Genomic DNA, 17859 nt, shown 5'->3' with positions numbered 1-17859 from the left:
GGCAATGCTGTGACGCCCGCCGAATCGTTACGACCGGCCGCGGCCGCCCGATCCGTTAGCTGTATGCGGACCGTGTCATTAGATCTTCATACAGCATTTTTTATGTAATAAATTTTATCTACGATACAGCAATTTTTGTCAACGATTATAATAAAAATATAGTTGTAGCAATAAAAATATCTACGTGATCGTAGCAAAGAAACGAAGCTGATGATGCGTGATAGCAAAACAAAAAAAAGGTTGTAACAAAACAATCTAGTGAACTCGGGTTGCAACTATGACGAACGTGTATGTAACTTTTTTAGTGGGCAGTTGAGTAAAAAATGATGCCGGTTGTAACAAAAACTAACACGGTTGTAGCAAAAAATACAACGAACTCGAATTGCAACTAAATATGGATGTACCATTTTAAATGAACAAATTGTAACAAAAATAGAAAACACTTGTAGTAAAATTTACCACGGTTGCAGGAAATCTGGACAAAAATTGTTGCATACACTGGCAAGCCAGCACGCACGGGTCACGCGTGACCGACCGAAGCGTTCGGCCGGCGTGCCGTGACAAAACATTTCCCTTAAGCGAAGAAGTTGTTCGCCTCAAGTTTATTTGATGTGCGTCCTAATTTAAAATTAGACTGAATTTGTGTCATTTTCAACGGACAGAAATGGACACGGCAAATGAGTTAAATTTGACCGTCGGACACGGCAAATGAGTTACCCCATTTTGTTCGTTTGATCAACCGATAAAAAAGTTGACCCAACAAAACTATCTAAATGAATAAGTTGTCCGTCTCATGTTCATTCGTTGTGCGTTTTGATTTAAAATTAAACCAAATTTATGTTGAAAATAGGTCTCGAACAGACAGAAATGGACATTCTCCTACGTAAAAATTATAGTTTGATTACGCAATGAGACATACAGTGATGTATTCTTCGAGACAGGATTTTGCCTTGCTTTAGAGCATCTTAGCACACCCTATAACAGGACCGAACTCGTATAATTTCGGCAAATATACGAGTTCGACCTGTTTTGCTAGTCACAACAGAACCCAAATCGTGCATCCGGTCCATGATTTTTTACCGTGGTCCGAAAAAAGAACCATCCAACCGCTATAAATGCGGTTTCACCGCTCGGATACGGGTCAAACCCTATCCTCCGCCACCGCAGCTCCGCCGCGATTCATCTCCCACTCCGCACTAATTTCTCGTCGTCGGCGAGCCAAAAAAAACCATAGCGGGCCACCCCGACCATGGACGGCCACTGAAATGGAGGGGATGACGTCGAGCACCGCCGCCCCTGTGCCTCCGACGCCGCACGCAAGTGGGGATCGCGGAAGTGGCTGAAGTGCGGCCGCCGGCTTTCGAACGTCGCCATCTCGAGGAGTACGAGCACGAGCTCGCGGCCCGACGTCGCGGCTCCTCCGACTCCTCTACCGCTGGGAGTTCGTCACTCCAGTCAAGAGAAGGCCGGAGGAGCTTGGGCCACTCGTCGTCAAGCTCGAGGACGATGTTGTCCCGCCGCGTAGAGGGGTCATCGACCCCGAGGACTACCTACCCCGGGGCAGGAGGATCACTTCATGTGCGCCATCATGGAGCGCTCAGTGAGGGAGGTGGAGGAGGTCACCGCACCCAATCGCCGCAAGCTTGAGATCGGGCAGATCTTCCTCGAGCAAGGCGTCACAGCGTCGCACGCGAGCGCGTCCAAGGAAGCGGACCTGCGTGTCATGAAGATTGACTAGGCCAAGGTCTGGATCGACCTCGACACTGACTCCGATGAGGACTGAGCTCCTCCGGCTCCTCCGTCGCGTCGTCGCCGTCACACTCGTCATTTTTGGTAGCCTAGGCTCGGGTATGCTGCACGGCCCGCAGTCCCACCTACCTAGTAGTATGAAGAACTAATATAGTTTCCTCATGAAGAATGATGTACTTTGATGAAGAACCATGATGTAGTTGCATGCATGTCTTTGCAAGTTTCACAACGAACAATTTTTTTTTTAATTTTATAGTTTCATATACAGGGTTTGATCTTTGACGCACGAACAAAATTGATTTGCAGCAAACTATAAAGACATTTTGCGTATCGCTCTTTTACGGTGTCTGCTAGAGATGCTCTTATATATAAAGCAGCAATCCAATACACTACCATAGGAAAACACAGAAAGTTTAGAGTACAACGCCACGCAATGCCCTAGAACACCTAAGCTCCACAATAGCGTCCTAAAAAGGAAAACGACACAAAGCGATGCTGCAATCGAGTCCATCATAGACAAGAGCTTTCATCCGGAACCCTGACAAAGAGAGGAACATCACAACAACGTCTTCAGGATGACAGCCACGCCTACGAGCGTCGTCGGCAGCGATGACAAAGCAAGCCACATTGCACACAGTTGACATGACAAAATTGTGTGTGATGATTCTTAGTATCGCACACAGTTCCTTTAATTCAATTGTGTGCCCAATAAAACACATAATTCTTGTCAAACAATGGTGTGCGTTGTTACAAGTTGCACACTTTCTATAGAAAACCATGTATGAAACTTCACACGGAGTGAAAATATTAGGAAACGTATGTGATGCGCACATAATTCGTTTATTTCAATTGTTTACCACTTAACGCACATGATTTGAGCTATACAATTATGTGAGTTATGATAGCTTCTTGCACAAGCGTCGGTGTCTGATTTTTTTCGAAAGTTTCAGCATCACTCGCATGCATGGATAATAGCAGGAAGCAACGGAAAAAACAACAAGGTAGTGAAGGTTCTAGGACCAGAAGATCCGAAAATCAAAGGAAAAAAAAACAGCAAGCATCATAACACTCCAAACAAGTCAAATTAGACACCGCAGCTCCGACTCCGACGGTGCATTAGAGAGTAAACTAGGCAAGGTTGGCGTCACGAAGGATCACCGAACGAACCACTTGTCCAGCGTCATCGTATACCACCAGCCCCCCACCATGGCTTCGACTTCGCAACAACAAACAGTTGAGGCACACCCACGGACACGTCGGAGAAGAAGAGTCAACTACCACGACCAAGACCACGCCTCTGACATAGCCCACCGCCGTCATCGTTGCCACAGAAGCCCCCGTGCTCATCCAGTCATAGGAAGCATCCCAGGGATCAAAGTCTTCAAGACGGCGCCCTAAAGAGGGGAACGAAGTGGAAGACGACGCCACCGCCTGACCCTATAGCTGGATTTGGGCTTTCACCTAAAGAAATTGATCCGGGAGCAAAGGTTGCGAAATTCCCAACGATGCCTTCAAGAAGGATAAACGACGCCCAAGGACGCCGTCACCGTCGGTCGGACAACACCGACCAGGTTTTCACCCGGGGCTGCCACTCCTGCACAGCAGGCCGAGGTCGACCCGTGCCTACACTGGACCGCGCACCCCCACACAGCATCGCGCCATCGCTGTGTAGGACCACCAATTAGCCTCCTTGACGGCGGGCCTGCAGAGACCAGATCGGGTCTTGCACCCCGCATCCATCCGCGGTCGGAGCCTCCCTGCTCCGGCAAATGGCATTCGGGCACCACCAACCGTCGGCAGTCCCCCTCCCGGGCTTCCCATCACGGATGACCTGCCAAGCAGCTAAGCCGTCGCGCCACGACCACCACAGCGACCGCCGTCGCCCTGTCTGAACTGCCATCACCGGCCACGCTTGCAAACCGACCGCGATCACCACGCGCCAGATTCGAGTTACCTTGGGTCCCCCGGCCAGCAGGCCTCCTACAAGCACCTACAACGCTACAACGGCCACGCCGCTGCATCCTTGCGAAGTACGCCCCACCTCTCTGCCCCAACCGAGACCCAGCGTCCCGGCCCAGCAGAGCCCCTGACGCCGTCAGCCCCGCCCGCGAGCCGAGCCGAGGCATCCAGCCCGCGCCACCTCGGCCCGCGCTGCCTAGCGGCTAGGATAGCCACCGTGGCGAGGTGCGCGTCACCCGCCTTGCCACCACGGCCCACACCGCGAGCAGCTGTTGTTGCACAGATATGACGTCGCAACAGCAGCCCCCGCACGCCCCGCCACCAACTGCGTCGCCCGAAGCCCGGCAGGAGCACTAGAGCCCATAGCCCCACACACAACCGTGTCGCAACGCCCGGCGCCCGCGTCGCGCCCAGGGCAAAGGGGCCGCTCCGCGCTGACCCTCACCACTGATACGTCTCCATCGTATCTACTTTTCCAAACTCCTTTGCCCTCATTTTGGACTCTAATTTGCATGATTTGAATGGAACTAACCTGGACTAACGATGTTTTCAGCAGAATTGCCTTGGTGTTATTTTTGTGCAGAAATCAAAGTTCTCCAAACGTCCTGAAAATTTACGGGGAGCAGTTTTGGAAAATAAGAAAAATATTTGCGCCAAGTTCCATCTCAGGGGGTGGGCCAGTGGGCCACAAGCCCTGGCTCCGCCACCACCCCCTGGTGGCAGTGGGCAGGCTTGTGGGGCCCACACGGCTCTGCCGCCCCCAATCTCAAGTCTATATGATTCCTTTCGTCCCAGAAAAAAAAAAGTTTTCGTCGCGTTTGCGATACAGAGGCGCCGTCACCACCTATTCTTCATCTGGAGGGCAAATCTGGAGTCCGTCTTGGGCTCGGAGAGGGGAAATCGTCACCATCGTCAACATCAACCTTCTTCCCTCTCCAATTGCATGAAGCTCTTCGTCGTTCGTGAGTAATCTATTCATAGGCTCGTTGGACGGTCATGAGTAGGATGAGATCTATCATGTAATCGAGTTAGTTTTGATGGGGATTGATCCCTAGTATCCACTATGTTCTGAGATTGATGTTGCTACTACTTTGCCATGCTTAATGCTTGTCACTAGGGCCCAAGTGCCATGATTTCAAATCTGAATTTATTATGTTGTCACCAATACATGTGTGTTTTAGATCCGATCTTGCAAGTTGTAGTTACCTACTATGTGTTATGATCCGGCAACCCCGGAGTGACAATAACCGGAACCACTCCCGGTGATGACCATAGTTTGAGGAGTTCATGTGTTCACCAAGTGCTAATGCGTTGGTCCGGTTCTTTATTAAAAGGAGAACCTTAATATCCCGTAGTTTCCTTTTGGACCCCGCTGCCACGGGAGGGATGGACAATAGTTGTCATGCAAGTTCTTTTCCCTAAGCACGTATGACGACACACGGAATGCATGCCTACATCACATTGATGAACGGGAGCTAGCCACATATCTCTCCGTGTTATAGCTGTTGTATGATGAATATCATCCAAACAAATCACCGACCCATTGCCTACGAGTTTGTCCTAGTGTTGCTACTGTTGTTACTTGTCTTGCTCTGCTACTACTGTTGCTACTGCTGTTACTTGTCTTGCTCTGCTGTTACTACTGTTGCTACTGCTATTACTTGTCTTGCTCTGCTGCTATTGTTGCCACTACTGTCGCTTGCTACTGTTGCTACTTGCTACTGTTGTCACTACTGATGTTCCTTGCCGCTGCTATTGCTCGTTACATTGTTGCTACCTGCTACAATCTCTTTCGCTGGACGTTGACGGGAACTGACAATTTCCGTCGACGGGCAACTTGGCGCCATTGATACAATCGTTAGGAATAGTCTGTCGTCAACAAATCGTTTCTGACACTGTTGTTATCATACTACTTTGTTGTTACTACTTTGCTTGCAGATACTAATCTTTCAGGTGTGGTTTAATCTGACAAATTCAGTTGCTAATACTCAAGAGTATTCTCTCACCTCCTGTCTGGCGTACCAACAAATTTGGGTTGAATACTCTACCCTCGAAAACTGCTGCGAACCCACGCGCTGGTGGGCCATCAACAACATTCTTCTAGTTTCGTTGCCGGGGAGTGCTAGCAGCATTCTTCTGGTGTCGTTGCAGGGGAAGGTTTGTTGTCATCAGCATTCGTCTAGCCATCGCCAGAGATCGCAATCAGCATTTTTCTGGCGCCGTTGCCGGGGAGGTATTGCTATATTCTCTGAGTTACTTGGGATTTATATCTGCTGATCACTATGAAGAATCTAAAGATCCGAAAAGCAAAGTCTTGCCCTCAACTACGAGGGGAGGTAAGGAATTGCCATCTAGCTCTGCACTTGATTCACCTTCAGTTATGAGTAAGTTTGCGACATCACCTCCTGCTAGAAATCTTGATATGTCGCCTGTGCTTGATGATGCTTGTGATTCTACTGCTAGAGATTCTATGCTTGATACTATGCCTGATGATGCTATGCTTGATACTGCTAGAGATGCTATGCCTGATACTGCTTTGCCTGATGATGCTAGAGATGCTATTTTGCCTGATGATGCTATGCTTGATATTGCTAGAGATACTACTTTGCCTGATGTTCCACTAGGAGTGTTCCTTGATGCTCATATTGCTAGAGTTACTGCCAATGCTCGTGATGCTTCTGAAACTGCCGATACTATTGAGATAGAACTTGCTTTTGCTCCTACTAGATCTAGCTCTCCTAGATATGAATTGCCTGATATACCTGAGGGTTACGTTATGGACGGAGAGATAGCTGAGGATTTTCTTGTGTGTAAGGATGCCTATGACACTGAGAAATTACTTCTCAAGTGGAAGGAAAAATCTCGGGAAGCTAGGATGAAAAATGACCCGAAGTTTGCCACTTCGCCTATCTTTGTCACTGATAAGGATTATGAATTCTCTGTCGACCCTGAGATAATCTCTCTAGTCGAATCTGATCCTTTTCATGGTTATGAGTCTGAGACGGTCATAGCCCATCTTGCCAAACCATCCGAAATAGCCAACCTATTCACTAATGAGGAGAAGATCCGCCACTACTATATCCTTAAGCTATTTCCTTTCTCTCTAAAGGATGACGCTAAAGCCTGGTTCACCTCTCTTGCTCCTGGATGTGTGCGTAGTCCCCAGGAGATGGTCTATTACTTCTGTGAGAAATACTTCCCTACCCATAAGAAGCAAGCTGCCTTGCAGAAAATATACAACTTTGCTCAACTCCAAGAAGAGAGTCTTCCACAAGCTTGGGGGAGGCTCGTCCAGCTACATAATGCTTTGCCTGATCACCCTCTTAAGAAGAACGAGATACTTGATATCCTCTATAACGGACTTACCGATGCCTCTAGAGACCACCTAGATAGTTGTGTCGGTTCTGTTTTTAGGGAACGAACTGTAGAACAAGCTGAGACCCTACTGAATAATATCTTGATCAACGATAATGCTTGGACTATTCCCGAACCACCTCCTAAGCCAACTCCAAAGAAAAGAGGTATTCTATTCCTCAGTCCCGAAGATATGCAAGAAGCCAAGAAATCTATGCAAGAGAAAGGCATTAGATCTGAAGATGTCAAAAATCTACCACCTATCGAAGAGATCCATGGTCTCGATAACCCGATACAGGCAGTAGAAGTGAATTCTCTGCGTAGGTTTGATGAGAGTGATATTCCTTTTGATAGACCTGCTAGCCTATGCTTTGATGAATTTGACAACTTTGTTGCCAAACAACAGAGTTTCAATGATTATGTTAGCAGACATTTGGAACAAAGTGCTCGTATGCTTAGCCATTTAAGTGCTTGTGTAGACAGAAATGTCAATGATCTTAAGCTTCTGAGTAAACATGCCTCTATGATTACTACTCAGGTAGAATAAGTACTTAAAGCTCAGAATGACTTGCTCAATGAATTAAATGACAACTCTATCAGAGTCATTACTAGAGGAGGCAAAATGACTCAGGAACCTTTGTATCCTGAAGGTCATCCTAAGATAATTGATCAAGATTCTCAAGGAATCAATGCTGATACACCTAGTCATCCTAAGGAGAAGAAGAAGGATGATAGAAACCTACATGCCAGTTCACCAAATACTGTCACACCTGAAGAACCTAATGATATTTCTGCGTCTGATGCAGAAACACAATCTGGTGATGAACATGAACCTGGTGACAATATGGACAGTGATGTTCATAATAATGCTCAATCTAGCCATGACGAGGATGTGGAGATTGAACCTATGGTTAATCCTGATAATCTACAACCTAAGAGATACGACAAGAATGACTTCACTGCTAGGAAGCATGGTAAAGAGAGGGAGCCATGGGTTCAGAGACATATGCCCTTTCCTCCTAAGCCAGCCAAGAAAAAGGATGATGAGGATTTTGAGCGTTTCGTTGAGATGATAAGACCCGTCTTTCTGCAGATGCGGTTAACTGATATGCTCAAGATGTCTCCGTATGCCAAGTACATGAAAGATATCGTGACTAATAAACGGAAGATACCAGATCTTGAGATCTCCACCATGCTTGCCAACTACACTTTCAAAGGTGGAACTCCTAAGAAACTTGGTGATCCCGGAGTGCCCACTATACCTTGCTCAATTAAAGGAAACTACGTAAGAACTGCCTTATGTGACCTTGGAGCCGGTGTTAGTGTTATGCCGCTCTCTCTTTATCGTAGACTTGAATTGGATAAGTTGACACCCACTGAAATTTCTCTGCAAATGGCCGACAAATCAACTACTTTCCATATCGGCATTTGCGAGGATGTGCCTGTTGTGGTTGCTAATACCACTATCTTAATAGAACTTGTTATCTTGGATATTTCCGAGGACGATGCCATGGCTATCATCCTCGGAAGACCTTTTTTAAACACTACAGGGGCTGTTATAGATTGCAACAAAGGCAATGTCACTTTCCATGTCAATGTTAATGAGCACACAATGCACTTTCCGAAGAAACGATATCGAGTACATTGCATCAATGCTATCGAAAAGACTTCATCGATTCTCATTGGGAGCTTTGAATGCCCTATTCCTCGTGTCAAGATGAAGTATGATTTGCTTGTTGGGGAGATACGTATCCCCATTGAGGTGACTTAGTGGCTATTCGAAAATTCTCCGTTCTCTCTTGCGATTCGAGAAGGTTTTGTCATCAGGACTTGATCAATCCCATTGACGGATTTCTTTCGATGACCATGAAACAGATGAATCAAAGAGTCACATACCTCTGTTTTGAGTTTTCCTTTTCTGTTGCTTAGAAGAAAAATGATAGAATTAGTTTAGCTTTTCCTGTTTTCTGTTTTAGCGTCCCGGAGAAAAATACCTCGAAAATAAAAGTTCTCCGATGGTCCTAAAAATTTAGTATGATTTTTTCTAGAATTTTTGAAACTTTCTGGGCCTGAGAGCTGGCCTGGGGGCCAGACCAGTGGGCCACAAGCCCTGCCACCGCCACCTACCCCCCTATGGCGGGGTGCAACCTTGTGGGGCCCACAGGCACCCCCTCCACTCATTTCAGCTCTCAGCCTCTTCTTCCACCTCCAAAAAAAATTGTTTCGCAGCTCAAACCCGTGTTCTTGCTCATTTGGTTGTGATTTTTGATCTCCTTGCTCAAAGCACCATTCTCCGAACCGTTTTGGGGAAATTACTCCTTGGTAAGTGACTCCTCCATTGGTCCAATTAGTTTTTGCTCTACTGCTTTATTCTTCGCATATTCTTGCTACCTTGGTGACCCTGTTCTTGAGCTAGAAATGTTGATTTTGTTGGAATTATGCCCTAGAGGCAATAATAAATATAGTTATTATTATAATTCCTGTATCAAGATAATAGTTTATTATCCATGCTATAATTGTATTGAATGAAGACTCATTTACATGTGTGGATACATAGACAAAACACCATCCCTAGCATGCCTCTAGTTGGCTAGCCAGTTGATCGATGATAGTAAGTGTCTTCTGATTATGAACAAGGTGTTGTTGCTTGATAACTGGATCACGTCATTGGGAGAATCACGTGATGGACTAGACCCAAACTAATAGACGTAGCATGTTGATCGTGTCATTTTGTTTCTACTGTTTTCTGCGCGTCAAGTATTTATTCCTATGACCATGAGATCATATAACTCACTGACATCGGAGGAATGCTTTGTGTGTATCAAACGTCGCAACGTAACTGGGTGACTATAAAGATGCTCTACAGGTATCTCCGAAGGTGTTAGTTGAGTTAGTATGGATCAAGACTGGGATTTGTCACTCCGTATGACGGAGAGGTATCTCGGGGCCCACTCGGTAATACAACATCACACACAAGCCTTGCAAGCAATGTAACTTAGTGTAAGTTGCGGGATCTTGTATTACGGAACGAGTAAAGAGACTTGCCGGTAAACGAGATTGAAATAGGTATGCGGATACTGATGATCGAATCTCGGGCAAGTAACATACCGAGGGACAAAGGGAATGACATACGGGATTATACGAATCCTTGGCACTGAGGTTCAAACGATAAGATCTTCGTAGAATATGTAGGATCCAATATGGGCATCCAGGTCCCGCTATTGTATATTGACCGAGGAGTCTCTCGGGTCATGTCTACATAGTTCTCGAACCCGCAGGGTCTGCACACTTAAGGTTCGACGTTGTTTTATGCGTATTTGAGTTATATGGTTGGTTACCGAATGTTGTTCGGAGTCCCGGATGAGATCACGGACGTCACGAGGGTTTCCGGAATGGTCCGGAAACGAAGATTGATATATAGGATGACCTCATTTGATTACCGGAAGGTTTTCGGAGTTACCGGGAATGTACCAGGAATGACAAATGGGTTCCGGGAGTTCACCGGGGGGGGGGGGGCAACCCACCCCGGGGAAGCCCATAGGCCATAAGGGTGGCGCACCAGCCCTTAGTGGGCTGGTGGGACAGCCCAAAAGGGCCCTATGCGCCAAGGATAAGAAATCAAAGGAAAAAGGAAGAAAAAAGGGAGGAGGTGGGAAGGGAGGGGGACTCCCTCCCACCAAACCTAGTCCAACTCGGTTTGGGGGGGGAGAGTCCTCCCCCTGGGCTCGGCCGACCCCTTAAGGGTCCTTGGACCCCAAGGCAAGGCCCCCCTCCCTCCCACCTATATATACGGAGGTTTTAGGGCTGATTTGAGACGACTTTTCCATGGCAGCCCGACCACATACCTCCACGGTTTTTCCTCTAGATCGCGTTTCTGCGGAGCTCGGGCGGAGCCCTGCTGAGACAAGGTCATGACCAACCTCCGGAGCGCCGTCACGCTGCCGGAGAACTCTTCTACCTCTCCGTCTCTCTTGCTGGATCAAGAAGGCCGAGATCATCGTCGAGCTGTACGTGTGCTGAACGCGGAGGTGCCGTCCGTTCGGTACTAGATCGTGGGACTGATCGCGGGATTGTTCGCGGGGCGGATCGAGGGACGTGAGGATGTTCCACTACATCAACCGCGTTCTCTAACGCTTCTGCTGTACGGTCTACAAGGGTATGTAGATCACTCATCCCCTCTCGTAGATGGACATCACCATGATAGGTCTTCGTGCGCGTAGGAAAATTTTTGTTTCCCATGCGACGTTCCCCAACAGTGGCATCATGAGCTAGGTTCATGCGTAGATGTCTTCTCGAGTAGAACACAAAAGTTTTTGTGGGCGGTGATGTGCGTTTTGCTGCCCTCCTTAGTCTTTTCTTGATTCCGCGGTATTGTTGGATTGAAGCGGCTTGGACCGACATTACTCGTACGCTTACGAGAGACTGGTTTCATCGTTACGAGTAACCCCCTTTGCTCAAAGATGACTGGCAAGTGACGGTTTCTCCAACTTTAGTTGAATCGGATTTGACCGACGAGGTCCTTGGATGAGGTTAAATAGCAACTCATATATCTCCGTTGTGGTGTTTGCGTAAGTAAGATGCGATCCTACTAGATACCCTTGGTCACCACGTAAAACATGCAACAACAAAATTAGAGGACGTCTAACTTGTTTTTGCAGGGTATGATTGTGATGTGATATGGCCAACGATGTGATGTGATATATTGGATTTATGAGATGATCATGTTGTAATAGAAATATCGACTTGCATGTCGATGGTACGACAACCGGCAGGAGCCATAGGGTTGTCTTTATACTAACGTTTGTGCTTGCAGATGCGTTTACTATTTTGCTAGGATGTAGCTTTAGTAGTAATAGCATAAGTAGCACGACAACCCCGATGGCAACACGTTGATGGATGATCATGGTGTGGCGCCGGTGACAAGAAGATCGTGTCGGTGCTTTGGTGATGGAGATCAAGAAGCACGTGATGATGTCCATATCATGTCACTTATGAATTGCATGTGATGTTAATCCTTTTATGCACCTTATTTTGCTTAGAACGACGGTAGCATTATGAGGTGATCTCTCACTAAAATTTCAAGACGAAATTGTGTTCTCCCCGACTGTGCACCGTTGCTATAGTTCGTCGTTTCGAGACACCACGTGATGATCGGGTGTGATAGACTCAACGTTCACATACAACGGGTGCAAAACAGTTGCGCACGCGGAACACTCGGGTTAAGCTTGACGAGCCTAGCATGTGCAGACATGGCCTCGGAACACATGAGACCGAAAGGTCGATCATGAATCATATAGTTGATATGATTAGCATAGGGATGCTTACCACTGAAACTATACTCAACTCACGTGATGATCGGACTTGGGATAGTGTAAGTGGATCATGAACCACTCAAATGACTAGAGAGATGTACTTTTTGAGTGGGAGTTTAGCATATAATTTGATTAAGTTGAACTCTAATTATCTTGAACATAGTCTAAGTCCACTTTGAATATATTTGTGTTGTAGATCATGGCTCACGCGACAGTCATCCTGAATTTTAATACGTTCCTAGAGAAAGCTAAGTTGAAAGATGATGGAAGCAACTTTGTAGTCTGGGCTCGTAATCTTAAGCTAATCTTACAAGCTGGGAAGAAGGATTATGTCCTTAATGCTACGCTAGGAGATGAACCACCCGCTACGGCTGATCAGGATGTTAAGAACGCTTGGTTAGCACGTAAGGAGGACTACTCAATAGTTCAATGTGCAGTCTTGTATGGCTTAGAACCGGGACTTCAACGTCGCTTTGAGCGTCATGGAGCATTTGAGATGTTCCAGGAGTTGTAGTTTATCTTTCAGAAGAACGCCCGGATCGAGAGGTATGAGACCTCCGATAAATTCTATGCTTGCAAGATGGAGGAAAACTCGTCTGTCAGTGAACATGTGCTCAAAATGTCTGGGTACTCAAACCGTCTAGCTGAGCTGGGGATTGAACTCCCGCAAGAAGCTATCACTGACAGAATCCTTCAATCACTGCCGCCAAGCTATAAAGGCTTTGTGTTGAACTACAACATGCAAGGGATGAACAAGTCTCCCGGCGAGTTGTTTGCGATGCTGAAAGTCGCAGAGTCTGAACTCCGTAAAGAGCATCAAGTGTTGATGGTGAGCAAGACCACTAGTTTCAAGAGAAACGGCAAAGTCAAGAAGGGCAATTCGAAGAAGAGCGGCAAGCCTGTTGCCAATCCGCCGAAGAAACCCAAGGCTGGACCTAAGCCTGAAACAGAGTGCTTCTATTGCAAGGGTATGGGTCACTGGAAGCGCAATTGCCCCAAGTATCTGGCAGATAAGAAGGCGGGCAAAGAAAAATCAGGTATATTTGATATACATGTTATTGATGTGTACTTAACCGGCTCTCGTAGTAGTGCCTGGGTATTTGATACCGGTTCTGTTGCTCACATTTGCAACTCGAAACAGGAACTGCGGAATAGACGAAGGCTGGCGAAAGACGAAGTGACGATGCGCGTAGGAAATGGTTCCAAGGTTGATGCAATCGCCGTCGGCACAGTGTCACTTCAGCTACCATCGGGATTAGTGATGAACTTAAATCATTGTTATTTAGTGCGTGCGTTGAGCATGAACATTATATCTGGATCTTGTTTATTGCGAGACGGTTACTCTTTTAAGTCTGAGAATAATGGTTGTTCTATTTCTATGAGTAACATCTTTTATGGTCATGCACCGAATGTGAGAGGATTGTTCATATTGAATCTTGATAGCGATACACATATACATAACATTGAGACCAAAAGAGTTAGAGTAAACAATGATAGCGCCATATTTTTGTGGCACTGCCGTTTAGGTCATATTGGTGTAAAGCGCATGAAGAAACTCTATGTTGATGGACTTTTGGAGTCACTTGACTTTAATTCACTTGACACGTGCGAACCATGCCTCATGGGCAAGATGACTAAGACTCCGTTCTCCGGAACAATGGAGCGTGCAAGTGACTTGTTGGAAATCATACATACCGATGTGTGTGGTCCAATGAGCGTAGAGGCACGCGGCGGATATCGTTATTTTCTCACCTTCTCTGACGATTTAAGTAGATATGGTTATGTCTACTTGATGAAGCACAAGTCTGAAACATTCGAAAAGTTCAAGCAATTTCAGAGTGAAGTGGAAAATCATCATAACAAGAAGATCAAGTTCCTACGTTCTGATCGTGGGGGTGAATATCTGAGTTTCGAGTTTGGTGCTCACTTAAGACAATGTGGAATTGTTTCGCAGTTAACACCGCCTGGAACACCACAGCGTAATGGTGTGTCCGAACGTCGTAATCGTACTTTGATAAAGTTTTGAAGAGGTTCAAAATGGAACAGTCCAAGAAAGGGTTCTTGCCAGTTTTACAAGGTACGAGATTGAGTAAGACTCAGTGCCCAGCAACTGATGAAGATAGAGAGCATATGCGCTCCGTCCCCTATGCTGCAGCCATAGGTTCTATCATGTATGCGATGCTGTGCACTAGACCGGATGTTAGCCTGGCCATAAGTATGGAGGTAGGTTCCAGAGTAATCCAGGAGTGGATCACTGGACAGCGGTCAAGAATATCCTGAAGTACCTGAAAAGGACTAAGGAGATGTTTCTCGTGTATGGAGGTGACGAAGAGCTCGCCGTAAAAGGTTACGTCGATGCAAGCTTTGACACAGATCCGGACGACTCTAAGTCGCAAACCGGATACGTATTTATTCTTAATGGGGGTGCAGTAAGCTGGTGCAGTTCCAAGCAAAGCGTCGTAGCAGATTCTACATGTGAAGCGGAGTACATGGCTGCCTCGGAGGCGGCTAAGGAGGGTGTCTGGATGAAGCAGTTCATGACGGATCTTGGAGTGGTGCCAAGGGCACTGGATCCAATAACCTTGTTCTGTGACAACACGGGTGCCATTGCCTTAGCAAAGGAACCACGTTTTCACAAGAAGACCAGACACATCAAACGCCGCTTCAACCTCATCCGCGACTACGTCGAGGAAGAGGACGTAAATATATGCAAAGTGCACATGGATCTGAATGTAGCAGACCCGCTGACTAAACCTCTTCCACGGCCAAAACATGATCGACACCAGAACTGTATGGGTGTAAGATTTATTACAATGTAATTCACATGGTGATGTGAGGGCTAGATTATTGACTCTAGTGCAAGTGGGAGACTGTTGGAATTATGCCCTAGAGGCAATGATAAATATAGTTATTATTATAATTCCTGTATCAAGATAATAGTTTATTATCCATGCTATAATTGTATTGAATGAAGACTCATTTACATGTGTGGATACATAGACAAAACACCGTCCCTAGCATGCCTCTAGTTGGCTAGCCAGTTGATCGATGATAGTCAGTGTCTTCTGATTATAAACAAGTTGTTGTTGCTTGATAACTGGATCACGTCATTGGGAGAATCACGTGATGGACTAGACCCAAACTAATAGACGTAGCATGTTGATCGTGTCATTTTGTTGCTACTGTTTTCTGCGTGTCAAGTATTTATTCCTATGACCATGAGATCATATAACTCACTGACATCGGAGGAATGCTTTGTGTGTATCAAACGTCGCAACGTAACTGGGTGACTATAAAGATGCTCTACAGGTATCTCCGAAGGTGTTAGTTGAGTTAGTATGGATCAAGACTGGGATTTGTCACTCCGTATGACGGAGAGGTATCTCGGGGCCCACTCGGTAATACAACATCACACACAAGCCTTGCAAGCAATGTAACTTAGTGTAAGTTGCGGGATCTTGTATTACGGAACGAGTAAAGAGACTTGCCGGTAAACGAGATTGAAATAGGTATGCGGATACTGACGATCGAATCTCGGGCAAGTAACATACCGAAGGACAAAGGGAATGACATACGGGATTATACGAATCCTTGGCACTGAGGTTCAAACGATAAGATCTTCGTAGAATATGGAGGAGGTGGGAAGGGAGGGGGACTCCCTCCCACCAAACCTAGTCCAACTCGGTTTGGGGGGGAGAGTCCTCCCCCTGGGCTCGGCCGACCCCTTGAGGGTCCTTGGACCCCAAGGCAAGGCCCCCCTCCCTCCCACCTATATATACGGAGGTTTTAGGGCTGATTTGAGACGACTTTTCCATGGCAGCCCGACCACATACCTCCATGGTTTTTCCTCTAGATCGCGTTTCTGCGGAGCTCGGGCGGAGCCCTGCTGAGACAAGGTCATCACCAACCTCCGGAGCGCCGTCACGCTGCCGGAGAACTCTTCTACCTCTCCGTCTCTCTTGCTGGATCAAGAAGGCCGAGATCATCGTCGAGCTGTACGTGTGCTGAACGCGGAGGTGCCGTCCGTTCGGTACTAGATCGTGGGACTGATCGCGGGATTGTTCACGGGGCGGATCGAGGGACGTGAGGACGTTCCACTACATCAACCGCGTTCTCTAACGCTTCTGCTGTACGGTCTACAAGGGTATGTAGATCACTCATCCCCTCTCGTAGATGGACATCACCATGATAGGTCTTTGTGCGCGTAGGAAATTTTTTGTTTCCCATGCGACGTTCCCCAACAGATTTTAGCTGGTCCCAAGTAGTTTTAGCGCGTGATACGGTCTCTAGGCACTAGTAGGAGTAGTTGCTACAAGGTGTGGTGGGTCTTCATTCACTTTTCTCTTGAACTTCAAAAATTTCAGCAAAAGGAAATTATGTTCACGAGGAAGTTTCATGGTGGTTCCTCAAGTAAGAAGGGTCCTCGTCTCTCTTTTTGGGAACCCGAACCTTTTCAACTAAGGGACGCACCGGTACAACCATGTGAATGGCCTTCCGACGAGTTCATGATCGAAGCAGGTTTCAAGGATGAGTTTGATACACTTGTCCGCAATGCTGGGTTAGAAGAATTCCTCTCAGATAAATGTGAATAGTATGCTATGCTCACTGCCTATTTCGTGCGTAGATTTAAATTCTCAGTTGGCCATGACTCGTCCATATTGTTTGATCTGTACGATAAATCATATACCGTGGATCTGGATGATTTCAATAGGATTTGCAAGATACCCGACGGGGGTAGTGTTAATGATCCTCCTAAGTCTTCGGTCAGAGAGTTTGTCTCCAGTATAACTGTTGGAGAAACCAGAGATATCACGCAAGCCACCATAGGAAGCATCCATTTCCCTGCCTTGCACTACCTTGCCCTCTTCATAGGTAGGTGCATTAACGACAAGGGTGCACATTGTCACCTATGTGCTTCCGACCTTAGTATCCTTAAGAGCGCAGTAACAGGTGACAGGAGCTTCAATATGGGAGCTATTATAGCAAGGAGGCTGAATAAAAATGCCAGTGAGGGGGATTTCTTTGGTGGAGTTTATGCTACACGCTTAGCAAATTTTCTTGTGGTATCCATCCGTCCAGAAGACCCTCCTCTCCGTACAGCCTACCCTGATCGTGTCGCTCTAACACGCTACCAGTTCCTTGAGAGAGATCATGGATCCCTTCTATACCGCTTGATATTTAACCGGCAGCGTGTTTTCCATATTACCCTTCCTGCTCCTGCTTTCTTTGACTTTCAGGTAAAACGAAGATACTACATAACCATAGGAGAGGCAGAGGAGTATGAGAGGGAGGTGACGGCTGCTCGACTTCGTGAGGCAGCTATTCAGGCAGTGGCTGCAGCACTCCCGTATAACACCCATTATGACTTTGGGATTCGCCAGGATCATCCTTGGGAGTAGACCAAGCTAGGCCAAAAGCCTAAGCTTGGGGGAGTACATGTTCTCACCGACTTTACATTCATGCTTATTCTTTCACTTTGTTAGCC

This window comes from Hordeum vulgare, chromosome 2H (genome assembly GCF_904849725.1).
Source record: "Hordeum vulgare subsp. vulgare chromosome 2H, MorexV3_pseudomolecules_assembly, whole genome shotgun sequence".
In the NCBI taxonomy this organism is placed as follows: domain Eukaryota; kingdom Viridiplantae; phylum Streptophyta; class Magnoliopsida; order Poales; family Poaceae; genus Hordeum; species Hordeum vulgare.
Note: the sequence above shows the minus strand (reverse complement) of the source record.